Here is a 10,635-nt window from a genome sequence, read left to right as displayed (position 1 = left end):
TGAATCTTTTTTAAATAACCAAGTGGAATTATTTCAGAGCTTTTCTGCTTCTGGAAGTCTTCACGTTTACTTTCTATTGGCTCGTAGTATTGAGGAAGTCTAAGAGGTGTTGATTCTCTTATTCTCTGAATATTGGTTCCATATTTTGTAGTTTTTAAAGTATTTGCTTGGTTTAAGTGAGTTCCTGGTGATTTTGTCTCTAATGAGGTCTGAATGTCTGAAGCTGCTTAGAGCCAAAGTGAAACAAGTTGGATTCAGTCCTCTCTTTGAGTAGGAGGTAAAAGTGTTTCTGTAATGCACTCTAAAAAGTGTGACTGGGCTAAATTAATATTTACAAAATAAAAACTAGTAACCTATACATGAAAAAAATGACTTTGTGCAGTTTGGTATATTATTATGTTGATTTAATCAAATTTGAACTATTTATCAATTGCATTTTACTCATTTTTGTTTGAATAATATCAGCTCAAAATCACCGAGTAAGATTTAATTATATTTTATCAGTAAAGTCAACAAAGTCGAAAAATTAATAAATTCTACTCAATGGGAACTCTTTGGTGTTAATCGCCGTAGCTACACTTCTGCCTGAGGCACCACACCAACATGTCTGCCACAGCCAACACCGTCTTGTCTGTCATCTGCTCAAGGTAAGAAGCTTCAATAAAGACACTTTATTACTACGTTGCTCCAGCAGTTGAACACTGTTTTGCATTACCGCAAGTTATCTAACAAGTTTAACAGCATTGTATTAAGTTTAATATCGCGATTCAAAATCGGAGCTTCACCCCTCCCCCGCTTTTACCCTCTAAAGACGCAAACGGTCGAGCGAGAAGGCACACGTTTTTTTGAGGAGTGAGTAAATAAGAGTTTATTTATTGCACCCTGTGTCGGTTGTACTGTACTGTACTGGGGTGGGGGGTATCGGTAGCTGCGACACATGTAAACACTGCAGCATTTTTTCAGTCTTTCTTTCTATTGAATCACTTTGTCTGGCATTATGTTTACAGGACGTCATGCTCTGGTATTTTTTGATAGAGGCTTGTGTGTTACCTGGTCGCAACATGTTTTTTCCTACTATGGCCACGCCAAGACTCGCCTTTTAAATGTATTTTATAAAAAATTTTATTGGCACAAAAAATTCTGGTCACAAAATTATATTATTATCCTGTTATCATGTGAATAGGTGATGACCGTGTGGCAGTCTATCACAAGCAGACATAAAAACAAACATGTTGTTGTTTTTTATCCCCCTCCAGGGCCTGAGGAACAGAAAACATATGTTATGATTGCCATCCAAATAATTATGGACCTTACTGTACATAGAAAAGTAAGTGTAAACTTTTATTATTCGTTTAGTTTATTTTCATGTATCACCCCCTCTGAGTTTGTGCTTAAAATATCAATTTATCCAAATGACTTGAAGCTATGCATGTCTTAGATGCACGCATAATCAGCAATTCAAGACCACTGTAGGCTATGTATTGCAATTGTGATTTGTCAACTATTTGATATAAAATAAGTTATCGTCATCTCATATATCATGTTTTTGGGTATTTTCAAGATCAAATATGGTTTACAGGCTACATCATTTGTCGTTCATATTCAGGATGAGTTTCACAGAATCACATGTCCAAGCTGGATGAATACTCTCTTCTGAACCTCCACCATTCAAAGGGCGGGACCATGGGACTGAGGTGGCAGACTATCCTACTGAAGGTATTGTAACTTTGACCATATGTTTTTTTAATTTATATTTATATTAAATCTACAGGAGGACATGTTAGCCTGTGACTGTATGCATAACTTTTTAATTTCAGACATTTGTATGTTATTTCAGGCTCCTACCATCAACATAACCAGAGACATCGTTATTGTCCGATGTTGTACCCTGGGGATTCAGCTCCTTAAAGAGTATGATGTAAGTTGAAAATACATTTTAATATGTAAAGAAGTCTGTCTCTGTCTCTTTGCTGTACAGTCTAAAATACAAAAATGTTCTTGTTATTATACGTAGGATGAAGACAGTGTGGCAAGCGATGAAAATCAACAGCATCCAAACTAATCTGTCAGAAGACCTGAGGACATCGGAACAAAGGTCCTAACAGCTCTGGGTAACTTTCCAAAGGCTTGTGCCATGCTCATTGGCTTGACGCATAGTGAATCTTGCCTATCCCAAGGAGCTCAGGTACACTTCTGAAGCCTTTCAGAAACACAGTCCACTTTCACATAGGCAGACACACAAGTGGTTGTTGTTCTCCAGAAATATTTTATCACTCTGCTTGCAGGCCTCATAGCTCCAGAAAATTTGGAAATATACATATACGTCTGTTTTATCTGATGTAGTTGTTGATGTTTCAAAGATTGCGGATGGTCTGTATGTAATTGTTAAGTCACTGTCAAATGGTTTACTTCAATGCTTTGCCTGAGTTTCAGTGCTGTAGTTCTAGTTTGTCATAGTCATTTGAGGGGAGGGTTATAATTTTAAGGACTCAATATTGGCATAACTTGCTGCTGTGTTGCATGGGATGTTGCATGTTTTAATGGAGGAATTTGGTTTGGACATAATGATTTGGGTGCCACTTTAGTTAATGAAGAACCAAGCAAAAGTACCTGACCTTTATCCCAGACTTGAGCCAGTCAGCACAGGGATGTTTTGATTTCTTTTAATTGTTAAAAAACATATTTGCCTTTTTTATAATTTCAGCAAACATTTTAAAGGCTTTTGCAGTTTAAAAAAACTTACCGTGAATCACACCCAAAAGTCCTTCTGTGCATGCAACAGCAACAAGTTATGGGCAGAGGTCAAAGGTCATTCTGCACTTTATATTTACATTTATAGATCTCTCTGATCTTTCCTTGTGAACATGAGACCACTTGAGAATTAACTTTGATCAAAATACATAATAAACAGATTGTCAGCATACATATCCTTATTGTATGCATTATGTCTGTTTTTCTATACTGCCTTCCTCTCTATGTCTTTGTATTTTTGCATTTTACCAAAAAGAAATCTTTTTGAAAAATGTTAAAATGTGTCTGTAAACAAAGCTGCATAAATAAATGTTTACCTGCTGTTTTCCTACATGGTAATTTGTTAACTGACTTTCAGTAAATTCTTGCAACAAGAAGACATGGTATTGAGTAGATTCAACATAAATAAATTATGGCAACAAAGTGACAATTAATAACATTAAATAGATTTTAAGTCATGTGGTACCAATTATAAGTTGATATAACTTATTTCATTTATTTAATCCAAATCATTCTTAACCAAATATTTAGAAAGATAGCCTCAATTTCACACATAAAATTAGTGAATATAAAGCATTATCATCCACATATTTAGTAAATCTAAATCAATTCCACCTAATTAATTAGTAAATCTAAATCACTTTATCACAGATATTTGGTAAATCTAACTTAATTTTCTTCAGATACCTAGTAAATATTTATTCAATAGTTTTGTTTAAATTTACTTAATTAAATCAATAGTTTTTAATCAAAGTTGAAGTAATTCAATTCTATTCAATTATATTAATTGTCACTTTGTTGCCTTAATTTTTTTAAGTAGACAATGGTCAAACTTTTTTGAGTGTGGTTTGTCTTTGTGGCTATTATTGTATTTTCATGTCAGTAAATGTTTTTATGATTGTTGCATTCCTTTTGGTTTCTGGACATATATTTTTTTTTGTTTGATTTTCAGGTTTTGACAGTCGTTTTTGTTGTTCAAATTCAACTTTATTTTTTGTTCTTTTATCATCATTATTTATACTTTTGCTGGGTGCTGTCTGTGGCCTGTCTAAATGTCTTTGGTTTGATGGACAACCTTTTTGTGTGGTTGTGGTCTGATGAAGGATTTTGGGGTTTGACTGTGAATTCATTGAAAGAGAAAGGCTTCATGTCTGTGTGTGCAGGTGCAGGTCCTTGACTCTTTGACAGTGTTCATACCGAGGCTGCTGCAGGAGTGGAACAGCTGCAACGCTGTCAGAGTTGTTTCTAGGAGGCAGGAAAGCAATCACAGAACTGAAGAAACACTTTAGTGCTATACAAGATTTATTGGACGTGATAAATTGCATAAAATTCTCTTATCAAAGACCTTCAGGGTTCTTTTGGAAACAATCTGTCTCACAGTTAACAGTGGAGCTTACAGGTGCAGACAGTACAGTTTTTTTTATAAACCAGTTAAGGTTTGACTTAAAATTAAAACGTAACATTTAAATTTGAACTTGAAAGATCATGTTACTTAATGAGTTTTGGGTTTTTTTTTGTCAAAAGCTTTTTCATAGGTCAGTATTGGATTTCCAGTCCCAGTCACTAACACCTGCCTGTATTGGATTTCTGGAGTCCAGGACAAGCTTGATCCAAATGTTATATAGACATTAAGACTGGCTTGGACGTGGGGCTCATACCGCAAGTAATTAAGATGTGACTTGTACTTGAAACCTTGAGACTTGACTTGGACTAAAGGTTTAGTGACTCACCTTCAACTCTGTCTAACCGGAGTAGCAGCCGTGTTGACAGTTTATATATTTAGCCTTGGACTGTGAGATGGTGACAAAATCCAGTCAATCATTACCATCTTGGTTGTCTATAAAATATTAAACATTATTCTAAAAAAAATAAAAGCACAACATTCATCATGGAATAAAAGATGAAGTTAAGTTCTGTGTTAAAAAAAAGTTTATTGGACTGATGCAGACTGAGCTCAGAGAGACTAACTGTTTTACAGTGTTTCCACGTTAGCATGGATGTTGCTATATGCTACTGTAGAATCTACTCATAGTTAATGGGATCATAGTTAATGAGGAGACTTACAGCTCATCATCCCCCATCAGCCTGTTAGAATTCATAAATAAGTGATGAATCTGTGGCTCTGGCGTCCCCTCACAGATGGTGACAGGAGGTGAGTCATGGTTTATTGGACCAACAGAGCAAAGAACAAAGACAACACAAAGATTGTTATTTGTGGTTTTTGTCAGATGCTTTATAATCCCACAGATTTATTAACTGAAAAAAAGGAAACCCACTGACTGACTGACTGATTCTCATCCACACACGTGTGCTCTCTGTCGCTGTCCCTCTCTCTCTTTATGATGATTTTGGTGACTCTGATACATTTGTCACAATCGGACACTGAGTTCACATTATCTTGACTGAATCCACAGCGTGTTTGTTTGTTTGTATTGTTTCTTCAGTCATAAATGTGTTTTTCTGATTCATTTGGATGTTCTGAGCTCCTGTGTAGGACAGGGGGAGGTCTCTCTCTTTACTTTAAATCTCTACAATTCACAAGTGTGATGAAATTGAAGAGACACATCGTGTCCGATACATTTTCATTTTCAACTACAGTATGTTGAGAAAAAATACAGAATGAGAAAAAATCCAATTCAGTTGTGTTTTGAAAATACGTGGTTTTGTTACTGACTACAGATTGGATCGGTGGAATCAGCTCCAGACTCGATATGACTGATGCACAAAACAACAACAATTTCAACAGTTTGACTTAAATTTGACACCCTACTCACCGTATAACCCTGGGGTCAAAAGTCAGGACAGTTTGACCAAAGTGTTGAGCTGCAGTAACCTCAGTGTTGCATCAGAGGAGCCACAAAGCCATAAAGCATGAGTCCTGGTTTAGAGGTTGATCTCAGTTCAACATCACTCTTGGTAACATATAGTCTATACTTATGAACAGCTGAGATGATAACTTTGATAAACATATTAAACTTCTGTTGTCAGCATTGAGGGAGATATTGATAAGCTGTCAAGGTTGAACAACAGCAGTAGAAATCCTCCATCAATCAACAGGAGGATGAACTGAAGGATGTTGCAGTTACACCTCCCTTGTTTAAAATATGGACACAATGAAACATACACTCACTAAACAGTTTATTATGAACACCAACACTGTGTATAGCTCCTCTCTTTGCTCTCAAACAGCCTCAGTTATGTGTCTGTCTGCTCCATGTTGACATGACTGCATCACATCATCTCTGATCTCAGATCCGTCAGCTGAACATTGAAGCTGCCAATCTCCTGCTCTGCCACATCATCCTTAAAGTTTTCTATGGATCCAGGTCTGGAGACTGGGGAGGTCACTGAAGTTCACTCAACTCATCAAACAAGGGAACTTAAATAGCAAACCAATAAAAAGCTTTGCACATTATAGATCTTCAGGAGTGTAGAGAGATAGTGCAGGTATTTCCTTCCTGCTGCTGTCAGATTTTTCAACAAACACTAGGCTACACACTACACATGAGATCACACACACACACACAACAAACTGACACTCATAATGTGCAAACCTCATATGCTGCTGCTATACTGTTTTATAAATATCAAATTGTACATCTTATTATCAGTATTTATTATTTGTTACTGACATTTTGCAGTTCTTATTTCTTGAACTGTCCACTTTTTCCCCCAGCATAAGACTTATAAAGCAATATCTTCTGTTAGAAACGGGTGTCTAGACAATATTTATGTGGAGGAAAATCATTCATTCCTTCCTGAACTCTTAAAAGAATAAGTAAATGAATGATAGCATCCTCCAGTCCAGACTTGTGTTCAGAGGGAGATGAAAGGTTAAAGTAGCTGAAAAACTGCAGGCGCTCTGCTGACTCTGATATCAGATTCATTACGTGCTTATTTAGGAGAGAGTCGGTCAATACGGGCTGATAAAGCTGAGTCAGTCATGTGACAGAGAGTCGAACCCACTCTATCCAGACTTTAATTTCCTGCTGGCCAGCCTGCAGGAGAAACACGGCCATCACACAATCATTTACCACTGCTGACTCATCAGACCTTATATCACTCCTACTTTCTTGTCTCCTCGATCTAATTCTCAGTTTTTCACTCTCATTCATCTATTTGTGGTTGTTGTTTTTTATTCAGAAGACACCAGAACCGCAAACATTAAAGGTACTGTAGATTAAAAAAAAGATGCTACAAAAACAACGTTTACTATGACCTTATGAGCTTTGTTGTGTCTGTGTTGTATTTCCACTCTAAGCTTGATGGGTAACACATCATTGCACAGGTCTGAGCATCAATAAAAAGATAATTCAGCCTGGAGGAGTGACTATTCATGTGGCTTTTGAGGGGTAATGGAGGATTTTAAATTGTGAGCTCCTATAGAGAAAAATTAATTGTCAATCAAAATCATAATCCCACCCGCTGTTGACCTCAGCTAGTGAGATGTGAGCGTACACAGCTGCCTGAGTGACAGGGACTAACAAATAGTTTCAAAAGGCATAAAGTGATCAGGAAGTATTTTCCTTTATGAGTTGTATTGTGTGCATTAAGTACATATGAACCTGTGGAACAGAATTGCCCTCTGGGATTAATAAAGTTGATCAAATCAAATCAAATCAAATCAAATCAAGTAAGATCAGAGCTCGTGAGCTCTAGCGCATTACTAGTGAGTACGGAGTAGGGCTGGTTGAAATATTCTCAAATCAATATCATGAGTATTTGGAACTTTCACGTCCATTTAAATTAACGAACCATCACTTGGTGTAGCAGTGTTATATTGGTGTTACCTTTGGTCACTGAGATGTTTTTTCTGAAGTGTTTAAATTGGACCTTTTTTGTATTAAGTCAAATCTCTTTTTTAGGTAGAAGCTGCTCATTGACGCTCAGTGTTTCTCATGTCATATCACCAGCTTCAATGTAAGTTGGAAAGGGCGGAGACACTGAGGTTGTAATTTTTTCAGCTCAAATTCAATTCAAGTCTTTGTTGTTTTTAGTACTTTTGGGGTTCATAGTTCAGCCCCAATGAAAAGCTGTAGTTTTATTATTAAAAAAAGGACTGCATGATTGTCTGTGAGTGTGGCTGGTAGTGTAAAGGACTTTGAGTGGTTGATAAGACTAGATAAGAGCTGTACTAGAGCAGCCCATTTACCATTTGTACAGTCAGTGGAGCTTAAACAGTTGAACAAGTGCAGCAATGCAGTTGCCGTCACCCCAACCACTAATGGTGTAGTGCTGTTAGCTTGATGGAGTAATGATCTTCAAGAGCCTCAGAGGTGGAAGAAACCACACAACCAGACAGGCCACACACTGTGTGTATCACAGCAATCTGTGTTAGTTGATACAGTATATCTGATGAAGTGGATAATCATTCAGTGCAGTGTGTTACCTTTCAAACTGTGCATTATCTGAATGAAGCCAGTACTAATACAAGTGTAGGATCCTGCTACTCAGGCAAGCTACCACACAACAGTTGTGTACAGAATGGAGAGATCCAAAGTTATTCTAATGTAATATATAATATAAAAGTTTCAAAGCTACTGTACGTATATATTATGAAGCTGTGGTTCTATGGATTATCTAGGTAATAAACTAGAGTTACCATAGGGTTGGTGGAGCTTTGTGCAGCTGTGGTGTTGTTGATGCTTTTTGGCGCAAATAAAAATTTTCACCTTTCTCTATCTGTCTATATATTTGTGAAGAAAGTATTTGACACACTGGTTTCCATAGCCCGCCGCCCGTCACCCAAAACTCAACCAACACAACTAATGCATAAATACATCCCCAAAACCAAGATCCTGAACCAGGCCTTTCAAGTTTGAGATGAGCCGAGTAAACTTCATAGTTAAAGGAGCTATGGGATGGACACAACATACAACCAATAAAACCAAACCAACCAACATCAGACTGTTTAAAACCAAGATGGCTGTGATTATTCCTCTTTGGTTTGACTATAATCTCATGTGAATGCACAACAGGTCAAGTTGAGGGATACTGGCCCATGCAGCGACCATCACACTGTGACCATCTGCCCTGTTTCCCAAACCCTCCCACTCCAGCAGAGATAGACAAATAAATAAATAACAACAATACCAACAAGATACGTGTGTCTACGTGTTCATCTTTCTAAAGCTCCGAGGACACTCACTGACATAATGTAATCTCTTCCGCTGCCCTGACCCAACCCCCCCCCCCCCACAACCTGTCACCCAAACACAATCCCCTCCTCTTCACCTGGACATTGGTTATTACATAAGTCTTCACAATGGAAAAATATATTACTTAACTCTTTTAACTGACCACAGTTGCACACACAATACAGGTAGGGTTAACTGTCACTGTTACATTGTTGCACTGATATAAGTCAGAACTTGTGATGGGACATTGCTACATCAAGTTTTTTCGTAAATATATTGGAGAGTACATAGTATTTAAACAAAGAACTTTTCGACCTTTGCCATGACTACGATCTATGCATCATATTTTTTAGCTGTATCCTTTTGAAAGCTAAAGACATTCATGTTTTAAGGAGTGAAGCTACACAGTATATCCTGCATGTCTAACAAGCTAAACACTTTAAGATAAGATAAGATAAGATCAGATATACTTTATTGTCCCAGAGGGAAATTCATTGTGGGCAGAACTTAGTGCAGGTAGACTGTATCGCCAAACAGGACAGGACCACATCACAAAACAACACATGGTAACATACAACAACCACATGACAACATCACAGTACAAGCACATGACAACGACAGAACACCAATCGTACGACATACAGTAGCAGCGAAAGGCAAGAGGGATAGGCAGCGGCAAATAGGCAATAATAAAACTATTGCACAACCCCGATCCTACTAAAAATATGCAAAAACAACACAGAATACAAGAGTAGGAGCAGACAATTTGATAAACAGTGCTAGAATAAAAATGAGGCACCACTATTAATATATAAGTATAAAATAAATAGATAAGTAACTTGCCTACTAAGTAGGCGGGGGCAATTTATTAAGGAGGGAGATGGAGGTGGGTAAGAAGGAAAGTTTAAGGCGGTTGCTTTTGCAACGGATGGCTCTGAAGCGTTTGCCTGATGGTAACAATTCATATTCAGAGAACAACACATGGGATGGGTCTTGCAGGATGCCTGTCTGATTACAGAACTCTCATAAACAGACTGCAAGGGCAAGGGCTGGTTATTTGACCCAATTACTTTCATTGCAGTTTTCACTATGTTTGCAAGTCTAGTTTTCGACTGTACTGTTGAAAACTAGACTTGCAAACATAGTGAAACTTTGCGCAACATAAGTGCCACCTTTAGATTTGGTGCTGTTTTACAGTTCTCCTCCAGCTGTATGAAAAAACAGCCCACCTGCCCATCACCTGCCTGTGTCTGTAACCAACACCAACACAACTAATCATCATCATGTAAATGCCTAAGTGTTGAATAATGTAATTTTAATGTCTCTCTCTCTCTCTCTCTCTCTCCCCCGCTCCCATCTCTTTTTTTCTGAAGACAGATCAACTGTAGAGGAGTCACCAGCGGCACCACAACATTTACAAGCAGTAACTGGGACAGACCTACATTTCAGCTACACAACAGCTTGGCTGAATTTGTGATGTTAGAAAAGATCATCATTAGTTAACACATCAACACAACATCACTGTCTATTAACTTGAGATGCCAGTGAGAGGAAGCAAAGCGACATGAGTACAACTTCCATGTTTTAGGTGAATTAACTCACTATGTTTTTCTAAAAAAAGAAAAAAAGTCAAATATCAGCTTCATCTCAATCACTAATTTCTCAATTTTAAAACCAGACCAGACATAACAATCCAAACAAAAAGCTCCTCCTCTAAAGTCAACTGAGCAGGGTTTAGCAAGCCAAG

General features: G+C 37.5%; 1 long non-coding RNA gene across 1 annotated transcript; it reads left to right on the top strand.

The window, feature by feature from the left end:
* Positions 1–936: 936 nt before the first annotated feature.
* On the top strand, positions 937–2,361 carry LOC310986782. Its single transcript, XR_014595423.1, has 4 exons — positions 937–1,327; positions 1,607–1,716; positions 1,838–1,918; positions 2,015–2,361. It is a non-coding gene; the product is annotated as an uncharacterized lncRNA (long non-coding RNA).
* The last annotated feature ends 8,274 nt before the right edge of the window (positions 2,362–10,635 follow it).

This window comes from Trachurus trachurus, assembly GCF_905171665.1.
Source record: "Trachurus trachurus genome assembly, chromosome: 6".
NCBI classification, from domain to species: Eukaryota; Metazoa; Chordata; class Actinopteri; order Carangiformes; family Carangidae; genus Trachurus; species Trachurus trachurus.
Note: the sequence above shows the minus strand (reverse complement) of the source record. Positions and strands in the feature narration are given on the sequence as shown.